The sequence below is a fragment of the Zonotrichia albicollis genome, chromosome 35 (genome assembly GCF_047830755.1).
Source record: "Zonotrichia albicollis isolate bZonAlb1 chromosome 35, bZonAlb1.hap1, whole genome shotgun sequence".
In the NCBI taxonomy this organism is placed as follows: Eukaryota; Metazoa; Chordata; class Aves; order Passeriformes; family Passerellidae; genus Zonotrichia; species Zonotrichia albicollis.
This window is the reverse complement of record NC_133853.1, coordinates 255,698-275,136: the sequence shown is the minus strand read 5'-3', so window position 1 is coordinate 275,136 and position 19,439 is coordinate 255,698.

Sequence of the window (19,439 nt, the reverse complement as noted above, 5' to 3'; positions counted from 1 at the left end):
TTTTCGGGGACCAGTGGCTGGGAATGGCCGGCTGGCTCCTGAAAATCCACGATACGCAGGATGGTTCCAAGATGAAAGGTGGCACCAGTGCCGAGTCGGGCTGGTTTGATAGAGCGAAGTGGCTCCTGCAATCTGGCAGCCAGAAGATGGGCAGGTCTGTTTTACTTCCAGGGAAAAGGGCCGTAGTTTTTGTTTGGGGCCCTGTGGCTGGGAATGGCCGGCTGGCTCCTTAAAATCCACGGCGCGCATGATGGTTCCCAGACCCAAGGTGGCACCAGTGCCGAGTTGGGCTGTTGTGATAGAGCCATGTGGCTCCTGCAATCTGCCAGCCAGAAACGGGGGGGGTGAGTTTTGTTTGCCAGGGTAAAAGGCCGTGGTTTTTTTTCCGGGGCCTGTTGCCTGGAATGGCCGGCTGGCTCCTTAAAAACCACCCCACGCAGGATGGTTCCCAGATGAAAGGTGGCACCAGTGCCGAGTCGGGCTGGTTTGATAGAGCCAAGTGGCTCCTGCAATCTGCCAGCCAGAAGATGGGCAGGTCAGTTTTACTTCCAGGGAAAAGGGCTGTAGTGTGTGTTTGGGGGCCTGCGGCTGGGGGTGGCCGGCTGGCTCCTTAAAATCCACGCCGCGCATGATGGTTCCCAGACCCAAGGTGGCACCAGTGCCGAGTTGGGCTGGTTTGATAGAGCCATGTGGCTCCTGCAATCTGCCAGCCAGAAGCGGGGCGAGTCAGTTTTGTTTGCCAGGTTAAGGGGCCGTGGTTTGTGTTGGGGGCCTGTGGCTGGGAATGGCCGGCTGGCTCCTGAAAATCCACGATACGCAGGATGGTTCCCAAATGAAAAACGGCACACGTGCCAAGTCGGGCTGGTTTGATAGTACCACGTGGCTCCTGCAATTTGCCAGCCAGAAGATGGGCAGGTCTGTTTTACTTCCAGGGAAAAGGGCCGTAGATTGTGTTTGGGGCCCTGTGGCTGGGAATGGCCGGCTGGCTCCTTAAAATCCACGCCGCGCATGATGGTTCCCAGACCCAAGGTGGCACCAGTGCCGAGTTGGGCTGGTGTGATAGAGCCATGTGGCTACTGCAATCTGCCAGCCAGAAGCGGGGTGGGTGAGTTTTGTTTGCCAGGGAAAAAGCCCGTGGTTTTTTTTCCGGGGCCTGTGGCCTGGAATGGCCAGCTGGTTCCTTTAAATCCACGCCGCGCAGGATGGTTCCCAGATGAAAGGTGGCACCAGTGCCGAGTCGGGCTGGTTTGATAGAGCTAGGTGGCTCCTGCAATCTGCCAGCCAGAACATGGGCAGGTCAGTTTTACTTCCAGGGAAAAGGGCCGTAGTTTGTGTTTGGGGACCTGTGGCTGGCAGTGGCTGGCTGGTTCCTGAAAATCCACTATACGCAGGATGGTTCCCAGATGAATGGTGGCACCAGTGCCAAGTCGGGCTGGTTTGATAGTACCGAGTGGCTCCTGCAATCTGCCAGCCAGAAGCGGGGCGAGTCAGTTTTGTTTGCCAGGTTAAGGGGCCGTGGTTTGTGTTGGGGGCCTGTGGCTGGGAATGGCCGGCTGGCTCCTGAAAATCCACGATACGCAGGATGGTTCCCAGACCCAAGGGGGCACCAGTGCCAAGTCGGACTGGTTTGATAGTACGAAGTGTCTCCCGCAATCTGCCAGCCAGAAGATGGGCAGGTGAGTTTTACTTCCAGGGAAAAAGGCCGCAGTTTTTTTTTGGTGGCCTGTGGCTGGGAGTGGCCGGCTGCCTCCTGAAAATCCCCGATACACAGGATGGTTCCCAGATGAAAGGTGGCACCAGTGCCGAGTCGGGCTGGTGTGATAGAGCCAAGTGTCTCCTGCAGTCTGCCAGCCAGAAGCGGGGTGGGTGAGTTTTGTTTGCCAGGGAAAAGGGCCGTGGTTTGTTTTCGGGGACCAGTGGCTGGGAATGGCCGGCTGGCTCCTGAAAATCCAGGCCGCGCAGGATGGTTCCCAGATGAAAGGAGGCACCAGTGCCGAGTCGGGCTGGTTTGATAGAGCGAAGTGGCTCCTGCAATCTGGCAGCCAGAAGATGGGCAGGTCTGTTTTACTTCCAGGGAATAGGGCCGTAGTTTTTGTTTGGGGCCCTGTGGCTGGGAATGGCCGGCTGGCTCCTTAAAATCCACGGCGCGCATGATGGTTCCCAGACCCAAGGTGGCACCAGTGCCGACTTGGGCTGGTGTGATAGAGCCATGTGGCTCCTGCAATCTGCCAGCCAGAAACGGGGGGGGTGAGTTTTGTTTGCCAGGGTAAAAGGCCGTGGTTTTTTTTCCGGGGCCTGTTGCCTGGAATGGCCGGCTGGCTCCTTAAAAACCACCCCACGCAGGATGGTTCCCAGATGAAAGGTGGCACCAGTGCCGAGTCGGGCATCGTTTGATAGAGCCAAGTGGCTCCTGCAATCTGCCAGCCAGAAGATGGGCAGGTCAGTTTTACTTCCAGGGAAAAGGGCTGTAGTGTGTGTTTGGGGGCCTGCGGCTGGGGGTGGCCGGCTGGCTCCTTAAAATCCACGCCGCGCATGATGGTTCCCAGACCCAAGGTGGCACCAGTGCCGAGTTGGGCTGGTTTGATAGAGCCATGTGGCTCCTGCAATCTGCCAGCCAGAAGCGGGGTGGGTGAGTTTTGTTTGCCAGGGAAAAGGCCCTTAGTTTGTGTTTGGGGGCCTGTGGCTGGAAATGGCCGGCTGGCTCCTGAAAATCCACGATACGCAGGATGGTTCCCATATGAAAGGTGGCACCAGTGCCGAGTCGGGCTGTTTTGATAGAGCCAAGTGGATCCTGCATTCTGCCAGCCAGAAGATGGACAGGTCAGTTTTACTTCCAGGTAAAAGGACCATAGCTTTAGTTAGGGGGCCTGTGGCTGGGAATGGCCGGCTGGCTCCTGAAAATCCACGATACGCAGGATGGTTCCCAGATGAAAGGTGGCACCAGTGCCGAGTCGGGCTGGTTTGATAGAGCCAAGTGTCTCCTGCAATCTGCAGCCAGAAGATGGGCAGGTCAGTTTTACTTCCAGGGAAAAGGGCCGTAGTTTTGTTCGGGGGCCTGAGGCTGGGAGTGGCCAGCTGGCACCCGAAAATCACTGATGCACCGGATGGTTCCCAGATGAAAGGTGGCACCAGTGCCGAGTCGGGCTGGTTTGATAGAGCCAAGTGGCTCCTGCAATCTGCCAGCCAGAAGCGGGGTGTGTGAATTTTGTTTGCCAGGGAAGGTGCCGTGGTTTGTTTTCGGGGGCCTGTGGATCGGAATGGCCGGCTGGCTCCTTGAAATCCACGCCGCGCAGGATGGTTCCCAGACCCAAGGGGGCACCAGTGCGAGTCGGGCTGGTTTGATAGAGCCAAGTGGCTCCTGCAAGCTCCAGGCCAGAAGATGGGCAGGTCAGATTTACTTCCAGGGAAAAGGGCCGTAGTTTGTGTTTGGGGGCCTGTGGCTGGAAATGGCCGGCTGGCTCCTGAAAATCCACGATACGCAGGATGGTTCCCAGATGAAAGGTGGCACCAGTGCCGAGTCGGGCTAGTTTGATTGAGCCAAGTGTCTCCTGCAATCTGCCGGACAGAAGATGGGCAGGTCAGTTTTACTACCCGGGAAAAGGGCCGTAGTTTGTGTTTGGGGCCCTGTGGCTGGGAGTGGCCGGCTGGCTCCTGAAAATCCACGATACGCAGGATGGTTCCCAGATGAAAAGTGGCACCAGTGCCGAGTCGGGCTGGTTTGATAGAGCTAAGTGTCTCCTGCAATCTGCCAGCCAGAAGATGGGCAGGTCAGTTTTACTTCCAGGGAAAAGGGCCGTAGTTTGTGTTTGGGGGCCTGTGGCTGGGAGTGGCCGGCTGGCTCCTGAAAATCCACGATACGCAGGATGGTTCTCAAATGAAAAATGGCACCAGTGCCAAGTCGGGCTGGTTTGATAGTATCACGTGGCTCCTGCAATCTGCCAGCCAGAAGATTGGCAGGTCTGTTTTACTTCCAGGGAAAAGGGGCGTAGGTTGTGTTTGGGGCCATGTGGCTGGAAATGGCCGGCTGGCTCCTTAAAATCCACGATACGCAGGATGGTTCCCAGATAAAAGGTGGCACCAGTGCCGAGTCAGGCTGGTTTGATAGTACCAAGTGGCTCCTGCAATCTGCCAGCCAGAAGATGGGCAGGTCAGTTTTACTTCCAGGGAAAAGGGCCATAGTTTTTGTTTGGGGGCCTGTGGCTGGGAATGGCCGGCTGGCTCCTAAAAATCCACGCCGCGCATAATGGTTCCCAGATGAAAGGTGGCACCAGTGCCGAGTCGGGCTGGTTTGATAGAGCCAAGTGGCTCCTGCAATCTGCCAGCCAGAAGCGGGGTGGGTGAGTTTTGTTTGCCAGCGAAAAAGGACGTGGTTTTTTTTCCGGGGCCTGTGGCTGGAATGGCCAGCTGGTTCCTTTAAATCCACGCCGCGCAGGATGGTTCCCAGATGAAAGGTGGCACCAGTGCCGAGTCGGGCTGTTTTGATAGAGCCAAGTGGCTCCGGCAATCTGCCAGCCAGAAGATGGGCAGGTCAGTTTTACTTCCAGGGAAAAGGGCCGTAGTTTGTGTTTGGGGACCTTTGGCTGGCAGTGGCCGGCTGGCTCCTGAAAATCCACGATACGCAGGATGGTTCCCAGATGAAAGGTGGCACCAGTGCCAAGTCGGGCTGGTTTGATAGTACCAAGTGGCTCCGGCAATCTGCCAGCCAGAAGGTGGGCCGCTCAGATTTTCTTCCAGGGAAAATGGCCGTGGTATGTGTTTGGGGCCCTGTGGCTGAGAGTGGCCGGCTGGCTCCTGAAAATCCACGATACTCAAGATGATTGCCAGACCCAAGTTGACACCACTGCCAAGTCGGAATGGTTTGATAGAGCTAAGTGGCTCCTGCAATCTGCCAGCCAGAAGATGGGCAGGTCAGTTTTACTTCCAGGGTAAAGGGCCGTAGTTTTTGTTTGGGGGCCTGTGGCTAGGAGTGGGCGGCTGGCTCCTGAAAATCCACGATATGCAGGATGGTCCCCACATGAATGGTGGCACCAGTGCTGAGTCGGACTGGTTTGATAGCAACAAGTGGCTCCTGCAATCTGCCAGCCAGAAGATGGGCAGGTCAGTTTTACTTCCAGGGAAAAGGGCCGTGGTATTTTTTCGGGTGCCTCTGGCTGGGAATGGCCGGCTGGCTCCTGAAAATCCACGCCGCGCAGGATGGTTCCCAGACCCAAGGGGGCACCAGTGCCGAGTCGGGCTGGTATGATAGAGCCATGTGGCTCCTGCAATCTGCCAGCCAGAAGCAGGGCGGGTCAGTTTTACTTCCAGGGAAAAGGGCCGTAGTTTGTGTTTGGGGGCCTGAGGCTGGGAGTAGCCAGCTGGCACCCGAAAATCCCTGATGCACCGGATGGTTCCCAGATGAAAGGTGGCACCAGTGCCGAGTCGGGCTGGTTTGATAGAGCCAAGTGTCTCCTGCAATCTGCCAGCCAGAAGCGGGGTGTGTGAATTTTGTTTGCCAGGGAAAGTGCCGTGGTTTTTTTTCGGGGGCCTGTGGATCGGAATGGCCTGCTGGTTCCTTGAAATCCACGCCGCGCAGGATGATTCCCAGACCCAAGGGGGCACCAGCGCGAGTCGGGCTGGTTTGATAGAGCCAAGTGGCTCCTGCAATCTGCCAGCCAGAAGATGGGCAGGTCAGTTTTACTTCCAGGGAAAAGGGCCGTAGTTTGTGTTTGTGGGTCTGTGGCTGGAAATGGCCGGCTGGCTCCTGAAAATCCACGATACGCAGGATGGTTCCCAGATGAAAGGTGGCACCAGTGCCGAGTCGGGCTAGTTTGATTGAGCCAAGTGTCTCCTGCAATCTGCCGGACAGAAGATGGGCAGGTCAGTTTTACTACCCGGGAAAAGGGCCGTAGTTTGTGTTTGGGGCCCTGTGGCTGGGAGTGGCCGGCTGGCTCCTGAAAATCCACGATACGCAGGATGGTTCCCAGATGAAAAGTGGCACCAGTGCCGAGTCGGGCTGGTTTGATAGAGCTAAGTGTCTCCTGCAATCTGCCAGCCAGAAGATGGGCAGGTCAGTTTTACTTCCAGGGAAAAGGGCCGTAGTTTGTGTTTGGGGGCCTGTGGCTGGGAGTGGCCGGCTGGCTCCTGAAAATCCACGATACGCAGGATGGTTCTCAAATGAAAAATGGCACCAGTGCCAAGTCGGGCTGGTTTGATAGTATCACGTGGCTCCTGCAATCTGCCAGCCAGAAGATTGGCAGGTCTGTTTTACTTCCAGGGAAAAGGGGCGTAGGTTGTGTTTGGGGCCATGTGGCTGGAAATGGCCGGCTGGCTCCTTAAAATCCACGATACGCAGGATGGTTCCCAGATAAAAGGTGGCACCAGTGCCGAGTCAGGCTGGTTTGATAGTACCAAGTGGCTCCTGCAATCTGCCAGCCAGAAGATGGGCAGGTCAGTTTTACTTCCAGGGAAAAGGGCCATAGTTTGTGTTTGGGGGCCTGTGGCTGGGAATGGCCGGCTGGCTCCTAAAAATCCACGCCGCGCATAATGGTTCCCAGATGAAAGGTGGCACCAGTGCCGAGTCGGGCTGGTTTGATAGAGCCAAGTGGCTCCTGCAATCTGCCAGCCAGAAGCGGGGTGGGTGAGTTTTGTTTGCCAGCGAAAAAGGACGTGGTTTTTTTTCCGCGGCCTGTGGCTGGAATGGCCAGCTGGTTCCTTTAAATCCACGCCGCGCAGGATGGTTCCCAGATGAAAGGTGGCACCAGTGCCGAGTCGGGCTGTTTTGATAGAGCCAAGTGGCTCCGGCAATCTGCCAGCCAGAAGATGGGCTGGTCAGTTTTACTTCCAGGAAAAAGGGCCGTAGTTTGTGTTTGGGGACCTTTGGCTGGCAGTGGCCGGCTGGCTCCTGAAAATCCACGATACGCAGGATGGTTCCCAGATGAAAGGTGGCACCAGTGCCAAGTCGGGCTGGTTTGATAGTACCAAGTGGCTCCGGCAATCTGCCAGCCAGAAGGTGGGCCGCTCAGATTTTTTTCCAGGGAAAATGGCCGTGGTATGTGTTTGGGGCCCTGTGGCTGAGAGTGGCCGGCTGGCTCCTGAAAATCCACGATACTCAAGATGATTGCCAGACCCAAGTTGACACCACTGCCAAGTCGGAATGGTTTGATAGAGCTAAGTGGCTCCTGCAATCTGCCAGCCAGAAGATGGGCAGGTCAGTTTTACTTCCAGGGTAAAGGGCCGTAGTTTTTGTTTGGGGGCCTGTGGCTGGGAGTGGGCGGCTGGCTCCTGAAAATCCACGATATGCAGGATGGTCCCCACATGAATGGTGGCACCAGTGCTGAGTCGGACTGGTTTGATAGCAACAAGTGGCTCCTGCAATCTGCCAGCCAGAAGATGGGCAGGTCAGTTTTACTTCCAGGGAAAAGGGCCGTGGTATTTTTTCGGGTGCCTCTGGCTGGGAATGGCCGGCTGGCTCCTGAAAATCCACGATACGCAGGATGGTTCCCAGATGAAAGGTGGCACCAGTGCCGAGTCGGGGTGGTTTGATGGAGCCAAGTGTCTCCTGCAATCTGCCAGCCAGAAGATGGGCAGGTCAGTTTTACTTCTAGGGAAAAGGGCCGTAGTTTGTGTTGGGGGCCCTGTGGCTGGGAGTGGCCGGCTGGCTCCTGAAAATCCACGATACGCAGGATGGTTCCCAGATGAAAAGTGGCACCAGTGCCAAGTCGGGCTGGTTTTATAGAGCTAAGTGTCTCCTGCAATCTGCCAGCCAGAAGGTGGGCAGGTCAGTTTTACTTCCAGGGAAAAGGGCCGTAGTTTGTGTTTGGGGGCCTGTGACTGGGAGTGGCCGGCTGGCTCCTGAAAATCCACGATACGCAGGATGGTTCTCAAATAAAAAATGGCACCAGTGCCAAGTCGGGCTGGTTTGATAGTACCACGTGGCTCCTGCAATCTGCCAGCCAGAAGATTGGCAGGTCTGTTTTACTTCCAGGGAAAAGGGCCGTAGTTTGTGTTTGGGGCCATGTGGCTGGGAATGGATGGCTGGCTCCTTAAAATCCACGCCGCGCATGATGGTTCCCAGACCCAAGGTGGCACCAGGGCCGAGTTGGGCCGGTGTCATAGAGCCATGTGGCTCCTGCAATCTGCCAGCCAGAAGCGGGGTGGGTGAGTTTTGTTTGCCAGGTAAAAGGCCCGTAGTTTGTGTTTGGGGGCCTGTGGCTGGAAATGGCCGGCTGGCTCATGAAAATCCACGATACGCAGGATGGTTCCCAGATGAAAGGTGGCACCAGTGCCGAGTCGGGCTGTTTTGATAGAGCCAAGTGGATCCTGCATTCTGCCAGCCAGAAGATGGACAGGTCAGTTTTACTTCCAGGGAAAAAGACCATAGGTTTAGTTAGGGGGCCTGTGGCTGGGAATGGCTGGCTGGCTCCTGAAAATCCACGATACGCAGGATGGTTCCCAGATGAAAGGTGGCACCAGTGCCAAGTCTGGCTGGTTTGATAGAGCCAAGTGTCTCCTGCAATCTGCAGCCAGAAGATGGGCAGGTCAGTTTTACTTCCAGGGAAAAGGGCCGCAGTTTTGTTCGGGGGCCTGAGGCTGGGAGTAGCCAGCTGGCACCCGAAAATCCCTGATGCACCGGATGGTTCCAAGATAAAAGGTGGCACCAGTGCCGAGTCGGGCTGGTTTGATAGAGCCAAGTGGCTCCTGCAATCTGCCAGCCAGAAGCGGGGTGTGTGAATTTTGTTTGCCAGGGAAAGTGCCGTGGTTTTTTTTCGGGGGCCTGTGGATCGGAATGGCCGGCTGGTTCCTTGAAATCCACGCCGCGCAGGATGGTTCCCAGACCCAAGGGGGCACCAGCGCGAGTCGGGCTGGTTGGATAGAGCCAAGTGGCTCCTGCAATCTGCCAGCCAGAAGATGGGCAGGTCAGTTTTACTTCCAGGGAAAAGGGCCGTAGTTTGTGTTTGGGGGCCTGTGGCTGGAAATGGCCGGCTGGCTCCTGAAAATCCACGATACGCAGGATGGTTCCCAGATGAAAGGTGGCACCAGTGCCAAATCGGGCTGGTTTTATAGAGCTAAGTGTCTCCTGCAATCTGCCAGCCAGAAGATGGGCAGGTCAGTTTTACTTCCAGGGAAAAGGGCCGTAGTTTGTGTTTGGGGGCCTGTGACTGGGAGTGGCCGGCTGGCTCCTGAAAATCCACGATACGGAGGATGATTCTCAAATGAAAAATGGCACCAGTGCCAAGTCGGGCTGGTTTGATAGTACCACGTGGCTCCTGCAATCTGCCAGCCAGAAGATGGGCAGGTCTGTTTTACTTCCAGGGAAAAGGGGCGTAGTTTGTGTTTGGGGCCATGTGGCTGGGAATGGACGGCTGGCTCCTTAAAATCCACGCCGCGCATGATGGTTCCCAGACCCAAGGTGGCACCAGTGCCGAGTTGGGCCGGTGTCATAGAGCCATGTGGCTCCTGCAATCTGCCAGCCAGAAGCGGGGTGGGTGAGTTTCGTTTGCCAGGGAAAAGGCCCGTAGTTTGTGTTTGGGGGCCTGTGGCTGGAAATGGCCGGCTGGCTCCTGAAAATCCACGATACGCAGGATGGTTCCCAGATAAAAGGTGGCACCAGTGCCGAGTCAGGCTGGTTTGATAGTACCAAGTGGCTCCTGCAATCTGCCAGCCAGAAGATGGGCAGGTCTGTTTTACTTCCAGGGAATAGGGCCGTAGTTTGTGTTTGGGGCCCTGTGGCTGGGAATGGCCGGCTGGCTCCTGAAAATCCATGCCGCGCAGGATGGTTCCCAGATGAAAGGTGGCACCAGTGCCGAGTCGGGCTCTTTTGATAGAGCCAAGTGGCTCCTGCAATCTGCCAGCCAGAAGCGGGGTGTGTGAATTTTGTTTGCCGGGGAAGGTGCCGTGGTTTGTTTTCGGGGGCCTGTGGATCGGAATGGCCGGCTGGCTCCTTGAAATCCACGCCGCGCAGGATGGTTCCCAGACCCAAGGGGGCACCAGTGCGAGTCGGGCTGGTTTGATAGAGCCAAGTGGCTCCTGCAAGCTCCAAGCCAGAAGATGGGCAGGTCAGTTTTACTTCCAGGGAAAAGGGCCGTAGTTTGTGTTTGGGGGCCTGTGGCTGGAAATGGCCCGCTGGCTCCTGAAAATCCACGATACGCAGGATGGTTCCCAGATGAAAGGTGGCACCAGTGCCGAGTCTGGCTAGTTTGATTGAGCCAAGTGTCTCCTGCAATCTGCCGGACAGAAGATGGGCAGGTCAGTTTTACTACGCGGGAAAAGGGCCGTAGTTTGTGTTTGGGGCCCTGTGGCTGGGAGTGGCCGGCTGGCTCCTGAAAATCCACGATACGCAGGATGGTTCTCAAATGAAAAATGGCACCAGTGCCAAGTCGGGCTGGTTTGATAGAGCCAAGTGGCTCCTGCAATCTGCCAGCCAGAAGCGGGGTGTGTGAATTTTGTTTGCTGGGGAAGGTGCCGTGGTTTTATTTTCGGGGGCCTGTGGATCGGAATGGCCGGCTGGCTCCTTGAAATCCACGCCGCGCAGGATGGTTCCCAGACCCAAGGGGGCACCAGTGCGAGTCGGGCTGGTTTGATAGAGCCAAGTGGCTCCTGCAAGCTCCAAGCCAGAAGATGGGCAGGTCAGTTTTACTTCCAGGGAAAAGGGCCGTAGTTTGTGTTTGGGGGCCTGTGGCTGGAAATGGCCCGCTGGCTCCTGAAAATCCACGATACGCAGGATGGTTCCCAGATGAAAGGTGGCACCAGTGCCGAGTCTGGCTAGTTTGATTGAGCCAAGTGTCTCCTGCAATCTGCCGGACAGAAGATGGGCAGGTCAGTTTTACTACGCGGGAAAAGGGCCGTAGTTTGTGTTTGGGGCCCTGTGGCTGGGAGTGGCCGGCTGGCTCCTGAAAATCCACGATACGCAGGATGGTTCTCAAATGAAAAATGGCACCAGTGCCAAGTCGGGCTGGTTTGATAGTACCACGTGGCTCCTGCAATCTGCCAGCCAGAAGATGGGCAGGTCAGTTTTACTTCCAGGGAAAAGGGCCGTAGTTTGTGTTTGGGGGCCTGTGGCTGGGAATGGCCGGCTGGCTCCTAAAAATCCGCGCCGCGCATAATGGTTCCCAGATGAAAGGTGGCACCAGTGCCGAGTCGGGCTGGTTTGATAGAGCAAAGTGGCTCCTGCAATCTGCCAGCCAGAAGCGGGGTGGGTGAGTTTTGTTTGCCAGCGAAAAAGGACGTGGTTTTTTTTCCGGGGCCTGTGGCTGGAATGGCCAGCTGGTTCCTTGAAATCCACGCCGACCAGGATGGTTCCCAGATGAAAGGTGGCACCAGTGCCGAGTCGGGCTGTTTTGATAGAGCCAAGTGGCTCCTGCAATCTGCCAGCCAGAAGATGGGCTGGTCAGTTTTACTTCCAGGGAAAAGGGCCGTAGTTTGTGTTTGGGGACCTTTGGCTGGCAGTGGCCGGCTGGCTCCTGAAAATCCACGATACGCAGGATGGTTCCCAGATGAAAGGTGGCACCAGTGCCAAGTCGGGCTGGTTTGATAGTACCAAGTGGCTCCGGCAATCTGCCAGCCAGAAGGTGGGCCGCTCAGATTTTCTTCCAGGGAAAAGGGCCGTGGTATGTGTTTGGGGCCCTGTGGCTGAGAGTGGCCGGCTGGCTCCTGAAAATCCACGATACTCAAGATGATTGCCAGACCCAAGTTGACAGCACTGCCAAGTCGGAATGGTTTGATAGAGCTAAGTGGCTCCTGCAATCTGCCAGCCAGAAGATGCGCAGGTCAGTTTTACTTCCAGGGTAAAGGGCCGTAGTTTTTGTTTGGGGGCCTGTGGCTGGGAGTGGGCGGCTGGCTCCTGAAAATCCACGATATGCAGGATGGTTCCCACATGAATGGTGGCACCAGTGCTGAGTCGGACTGGTTTGATAGCAACAAGTGGCTCCTGCAATCTGCCAGCCAGAAGATGGGCAGGTCAGTTTTACTTCCAGGGAAAAGGGCCGTGGTATTTTTTCGGGTGCCTCTGGCTGGGAATGGCCGGCTGGCTCCTGAAAATCCACGCCGCGCAGGATGGTTCCCAGACCCAAGGGGGCACCAGTGCCGAGTCGGGCTGGTTTGATAGAGCCATGTGGCTCCTGCAATCTGCCAGCCAGAAGCGGGGCGGGTCAGTTTTACTTCCAGGGAAAATGGCCGTAGTTTGTGTTTGGGGGCCTGAGGCTGGGAGTAGCCAGCTGGCACCCGAAAATCCCTGATGCACCGGATGGTTCCCAGATGAAAGGTGGCACCAGTGCCGAGTCGGGCTGGTTTGATAGAGCCAAGTGTCTCCTGCAATCTGCCAGCCAGAAGCGGGGTGTGTGAATTTTGTTTGCCAGGGAAAGTGCCGTGGTTTTTTTTCGGGGGCCTGTGGATCGGAATGGCCTGCTGGTTCCTTGAAATCCACGCCGCGCAGGATGGTCCCCAGACCCAAGGGGGCACCAGTGCGAGTCGGGCTGGTTTGATAGAGCCAAGTGGCTCCTGCAATCTGCCAGCCAGAAGATGGGCAGGTCAGTTTTACTTCCAGGGAAAAGGGCCGTAGTTTGTGTTTGGGGGCCTGTGGCTGGAAATGGCCGGCTGGCTCCTGAAAATCCACGATACGCAGGATGGTTCCCAGATGAAAGGTGGCACCAGTGCCGAGTCGGGGTGGTTTGATGGAGCCAAGTGTCTCCTGCAATCTGCCAGCCAGAAGATGGGCAGGTCAGTTTTACTTCCAGGGAAAAGGGCCGTAGTTTGTGTTGGGGGCCCTGTGGCTGGGATTGGCCGGCTGGCTCCTGAAAATCCACGATACGCAGGATGGTTCCCAGATGAAAAGTGGCACCAGTGCCAAGTCGGGCTGGTTTTATAGAGCTAAGTGTCTCCTGCAATCTGCCAGCCAGAAGATGGGCAGGTCAGTTTTACTTCCAGGGAAAAGGGCCGTAGTTTGTGTTTGGGGGCCTGTGGCTGGGAGTGGCCGGCTGGCTCCTGAAAATCCACGATACGCAGGATGGTTCTCAAATGAAAAATGGCACCAGTGCCTAGTCGGGCTGGTTTGATAGTACCACGTGGCTCCTGCAATCTGCCAGCCAGAAGATGGGCAGGTCTGTTTTACTTCCAGGGAAAATGGGCGTAGTTTTTGTTTGGGGCCATGTGGCTGGGAATGGACGGCTGGCTCCTTAAAATCCACGCCGCGCATGATGGTTCCCAGACCCAAGGTGGCACCAGGGCCGAGTTGGGCCGGTGTCATAGAGCCATGTGGCTCCTGCAATCTGCCAGCCAGAAGCGGGGTGGGTGAGTTTTGTTTGCCAGGGAAAAGGCCCGTAGTTTGTGTTTGGGGGCCTGTGGCTGGAAATGGCCGGCTGGCTCATGAAAATCCACGATACGCAGGATGGTTCCCAGATGAAAGGTGGCACCAGTGCCGAGTCGGGCTGTTATGATAGAGCCAAGTGGATCCTGCATTCTGCCAGCCAGAAGATGGACAGGTCAGTTTTACTTCCAGGGAAAAAGACCATAGGTTTAGTTAGGGGGCCTGTGGCTGGGAATGGCCGGCTGGCTCCTGAAAATCCACGATACGCAGGATGGTTCCCAGATGAAAGGTGGCACCAGTGCCGAGTCGGGCTGGTTTGATAGAGCCAAGTGGCTCCTGCAATCTGCAGCCAGAAGATGGGCAGGTCAGTTTTACTTCCAGGGAAAAGGGCCGCAGTTTTGTTCGGGGGCCTGAGGCTGGGAGTGGCCAGCTGGCACCCGAAAATCCCTGATGCACCGGATGGTTCCAAAATAAAAGGTGGCACCAGTGCCGAGTCGGGCTGGTTTGATAGAGCCAAGTGGCTCCTGCAATCTGCCAGCCAGAAGCGGGGTGTGTGAATTTTGTTTGCCAGGGAAAGTGCCGTGGTTTGTTTTCGGGGGCCTGTGGATCGGAATGGCCGGCTGGCTCCTTGAAATCCACGCCGCGCAGGATGGTTCCCAGACCCAAGGGGGCACCAGTGCGAGTCGGGCTGGTTTGATAGGGCCAAGTGGCTCCTGCAATCTGCCAGCCAGAAGATGGGCAGGTCAGTTTTACTTCCAGGGAAAAGGGCCGTAGTTTGTGTTTGGGGGCCTGTGGCTGGGAGTGGCCAGCTGGCTCCTGAAAATCCACGATACGCAGGATGGTTCTCAAATGAAAAATGGCACCAGTGCCAAGTCGGGCTGGTTTGATAGTACCACGTGGCTCCTGCAATCTGCCAGCCAGAAGATGGGCAGGTCAGTTTTACTTCCAGGGAAAAGGGCCGTGGTATGTGTTTGGGGGCCTGCGGCTGGGGGCGGCCGGCTGGCTCCTGAAAATCCACGCCGCGCATGATGGTTCCCAGACCCAAGGGGGCACCAGCGCCAAGTCGGGCTGGTTTGAAGGAGCCAAGTGGCTCCTGCAATCTGGCAGCCAGAAGATGGGCAGGTCAGTTTTACTTCCAGGGAAAAGGACCGTAGTTTGTGTTTGAGGGCCTGTGGTTGAGACTAGCCGGCTGGCTCCTAAAAATCCACGATACGCAGGATGGTTCCCACATGAATGGTGGCACCAGTGCCAAGTCGGGCTGGTATGATAGAGCCAAGTGGCTCCTGCAATCTGCCAGCCAGAAGATGCGCAGGTCAGTTTTACTTCCAGGGAAAGGGCCGTGGTTTGTGTTTGGGGGCCTGTGGCTGGGAATGGCCGGCTGGCTCCTTAAAATCCACGCCGCGCATGATGGTTCCCAGACCCAAGGTGGCACCAGTGCCGAGTTGGGCTGGTGTGATAGAGCCATGTGGCTCCTGCAATCTGCCAGCCAGAAGCGGGGCGGGTCAGTTTTGCTTGCCAGGGAAAAGGGCCGTGGTTTGTTTTCGGGGCCTGTGGCTGGGAAAGTCCGGCTGGCTCCTGAAAATCCACGCCGCGCAGGATGGTTCCCAGATGAAAGGAGGCACCAGTGCCGAGTCGGGCTGGTTTGATAGAGCTAGATGGCTCCTGCAATCTGCCAGCCAGAAGATGGACATGTTAGTTTTACTTCCGGGGAAGAGGGCCGGTAGTTTGTGTTTGGGGGCCTGAGGCTGGGACTGGCCGGCTGGCTCCTGAAAATGCACGATACTCAGGATGATTGCCAGACCCAAGTTGGCACCACTGCCAAGTCGGGCTGGTTTGATAGAGCCAAGTGGCTCCTGCATTCTGCCAGCCAGAAGATGGACAGGTCAGTTTTAATTCCAGGGAAAAGGACCATAGCATTTGATTGGGGGCCTGTGGCTGGGAATGGCTGGCTGGCTCCTTAAAATCCATGCCGCGCATGATGGTTCCCAGACCCAAGGTGGCACCAGTGCCGAGTTGGGCTGGTTTGATAGAGCCAAGTGGCTCCTGCAATCTGCCAGCCAGAAGATGGGCAGGTCAGTTTTACTTCCAGGGAAAAGGGCCGTAGTTTGTGTTTGGGGGCCTGTAGCTGGGAGTGGCCGGCTGGCTGCTGAAAATCCACGATACGCAGGATGGTTCCCACATGAATGGTGGCACCCGTGCTGAGTCGGGCTGGTTTGATAGTTTCAAGTGTCTCCTGCAATCTGACAGCCAGAGGATGGACAGGTCAGTTTTACTTCAAGGGAAAGGGCCGTAGTTTTTGTTTGGGGCCCTGTGGCTGGGAATGGCCGGCTGGCTCCTTAAAATCCACGCCGCGCATGATGGTTCCCAGACCCAAGGTGGCACCAGTGCCGAGTTGGGCTGGTGTGATAGAGCCATGTGGCTCCTGCAATCTGCCAGCCAGAAGTGGGGCGGGTGAGTTTTGTTTGCCAGGGAAAAGGGCAGTGGTTTGTGTTGGGGGCCTGTGGCTGGGAGTGGCCGGCTGGCTCCTGAAAATCCACGATAACTAGGAGGGTTCCCAGACCCAAGGGGGCAGCAGTGCCAAGTCGGGCTGGTTTGATAGAACCAAGTGGCTCCTGCAATCTGCCAGCCAGATGCGGGGTGTGTGAGTTTTGTTTGCCAGGGAAAAGGCCCGTAGTTTGTGTTTGGGGGCCTGTGGCTGGAAATGGCCGGCTGGCTCCTGAAAATCCACGATACGCAGGATGGTTCCCAGATGAAAGGTGGCACCAGTGCCGAGTCAGGCTGGTTTGATAGAGCCAAGTAGCTCCTGCAAGCTACCAGCCAGAAGATGGGCAGGTCGGCTTTACTTCCAGGGAAAAGGGCCGTAGTTTGTGTTTGGGGGCCTGTGGCTGGGAGTGGCTGGCTGGCTCCTGAAAATCCACGATACGCAGGATGATTCCCAGACCAAAGAGGCACCAGTGCCGAGTCGGGGTGGTTTGATGGAGCCAAGTGGTTCCTGCAATCTGCCAGCCAGGAGCGGGGCGGATCAGTTTTGTTTGCCAGGGAAAAGGGAGGTGGTTTTTGTTGGGGGCCTGTGGCTGGGAGTGGCCGGCTGGCTCCTGAAAATCCACGATACGTAGAATGGTTCCCAGACCCAAGGGGGAACCAGTGCCAAGTCGGGCTGGTTTGATAGAGCCAAGTGGCTCCTGCAATCTGCCAGCCAGAAGATGTGCCGGTCAGTTTTACTTCCAGGGAAAAGGACCGTAGTTTGTGTTTGGGGGCCTGTGGCTGGGAGTGGCCAGCTGGCTCCTGAAAATCCACGATACGCAGGATGGTTCCCAGATGAATGGTGGCACCAGTGCCAAGTCGGGCTGGTTTGATAGAGCCAAGTGGCTCCTGCAATCTGCCAGCCAGAAGGTGGGCAGGTCAGTTTTACTTCCAGGGAAAAGGGCCTAGTTTGTGTTTGGGGACCTGTGGCTGGGAGTGGCCGGCTGGCTCCTGAAAATCCACGATACGCAGGATGGTTCCCAGATGAAAGGTGGCACCAGTGCCGAGTCGGGCTGGTTTGATAGAGCCAAGTGGCTCCTGCAATCTGCCAGCCAGAAGGTGGGCAGGTCAGTTTTACTTCCAGGGAAAAGGGCCGTGGTATGTGTTTGGGGGCCTGTGGCTGGCAGTGGCCGGCTGGCTCCTGAAAATCCACGATACACAGGATGATTCCCAGACCCAAGGGGGCACCACTGCCAAGTCAGGCTGGTTTGATAGAGCCAAGTGGCTCCTGCAATCTGCCAGCCAGAAGCGGGGTGGGTGAGTTTTGGTTGCCAGGGAAATGGGCCGTGGTTTGTTTTCGGGGCCTGTGGCTGGGAAAGGCCGGCTGGCTCCTGAAAATCCACACCGCGCAGGATGGTTCCCAGATGAAAGGAGGCACCAGTGCCGAGTCGGGCTGGTTTGATAGAGCCAAGTGGCTCCTGCAATCTGCCAGCCAGAAGATAGGCAGGTCGGTTTTACTTCCAGGGAAAAGGGCCGTAGTTTGTGTTTGGGGCCCTGTGGCTGGGAGTGGCCGGCTGGCTCCTGAAAATCCACGATACGCAGGATGGTTCTCAAATGAAAAATGGCACCAGTTCCAAGTCGAGCTCGTTTGATAGTACCAAGTGGCTCCTGCAATCTGACAGCCAGAAGATGGGCAGGTCTGTTTTACTTCAAGGGAAAAGGGCCGAGGTTTGTGTTTGGGGGCCTGTGGCTGGGAATGGCCGGCTGGCTCCTTAAAATCCACGCCGCGCATGATGGTTCCCAGACCCAAGGTGGCACCAATGCCGAGTTGGGCTGGTTTGATAGAGCCAAGTGGCTCCTGCATTCTGCCAGCCAGAAGATGGACAGGTCAGTTTTACTTCCAGGGAAAAGGGCCGTAGATTGTGTTTGGGGGCCTGAAGCTGGGAGTGGCCGCCTGGCTCCTGAAAATCCACGATACGCAGGATAGTTCCCACATGAATGGTGGCACCAGTGCTGAGTCGGGCTGGTTTGATTGTTCCAAGTGTCTCCTGCAATCTGACAGCCAGAAGATGGACAGGTCAGTTTTACTTCAAGGGAAAGGTCCGTAGTTTTTGTTTGGGGCCCTGTGGCTGGGAATGGCCGGCTGGCTCCTTAAAATCCACGCCGCGCATGATGGTTCCCAGACCCAAGGTGGCACCAGTGCCGAGTTGGGCTGGTGTGATAGAGCCATGTGGCTCCTGCAATCTGCCAGCCAGAAGCGGGGCGGGTCAGTTTTGTTTACCAGGGAAAAGGGCCGTGGTTTGTGTTGGGGGCCTGTGGCTGGGAGTGGCCGGCTGGCTCCTGAAAATCCACGATACCTAGGAGGGTTCCCAGACCCAAGGGGGCAGCAGTGCCAAGTCGGGCTTGTTTGATAGAGCCAAGTGGCTCCTGCAATCTGGCAGCCAGAAGATGGGCAGGTCAGTTTTACTTCCAGGGAAAATGACCGTAGTTTGTGTTTGGGGGCCTGTGGCTGGCAGTGGCCGGCTGGCTCCTAAAAATCCACGATACGCAGGACGGTTCCCACATGAATGGTGGCACCAGTGCCAAGTCGGGCTGGTATGATAGAGCCAAGTGGCTCCTGCAATCTGCCAGCCAGAAGATGCGCAGGTCAGTTTTACTTCCAGGGAAAAGGGCCGTAGTTTTTCTTTGGGGGCCTGTGGCTGGGAGTGGCCGGCTGGCTCCTGAAAATCCCAGATACACAGGATGGTTCCCAGATGAAAGGTGGCACCAGTGCCGAGTCGGGCTGGTTTGATAGAGCCAAGTGGCTCCTGCAGTCTGCCAGCCAGAAGCGGGGTGGGTGAGTTTTGTTTGCCAGGGAAAAGGGCCGTGGTTTGTTTTCGGGGCCTGTGGCTGGGAAAGGCCGGCTGGCTCCTGAAAATCCACGCCGCGCAGGATGGTTCCCAGATGAAAGGAGGCACCAGTGCCGAGTCGGGCTGGTTTGATAGAGCCAAGTGGCTCCTGCAATCTGCCAGCCAGAAGATGGGCAGGTCAGTTTTACTTCCAGGGAAAAGGGCCGTAGTTTGTGTTTGGGGCCCTGTGGCTGGGAGTGGCCGGCTGGCTCCTGAAAATCCACGATACGCAGGATGGTTCCCAAATGAAAAATGGCACCAGTGCCAAGTCGGGCTGCTTTGATAGTACCAAGTAGCTCCTGCAATCTGACAGCCAGAAGATGGGCAGGTCTGTTTTACTTCAAGGGAAAAGGGCCGTAGTTTATGTTTGGGGGCCTGTGGCTGGGAGTGGCCGGCTGGCTCCTGAAAATCCACGCCGCGCAGGATGGTTTCCAGATGAATGGTGGCACCAATTCCAAGTCGTGTATTACCATGTGACTCCTGCAATCTGCCATCCAGAAGCGGGGCAGCTGAGTTTTTTTTCAGGGAAAGGGCCATCGCTTGTTTTTGGGGTCCTGTAGCTGGTAGGGGCAGCTGGGCCCTGAAAATCCACGATACGCAGGATGGTTTCCAGACCCGTGCTGGCTCCAGTGCAATGTCGGCCTGATTTGACTGCGTCAAATATCCCCTGCATTGCTCAGTTCAAAGAAATCTTGTGTCCTAATGTTCTCACAGAAGACTGTTAAAATTTGTCTATTTTTCTGGATTTGTTTTTTTCTTTTTTCTGTACCTTCTACTTCTCTCCACTGCTTGAGAACTTTGACCATTAT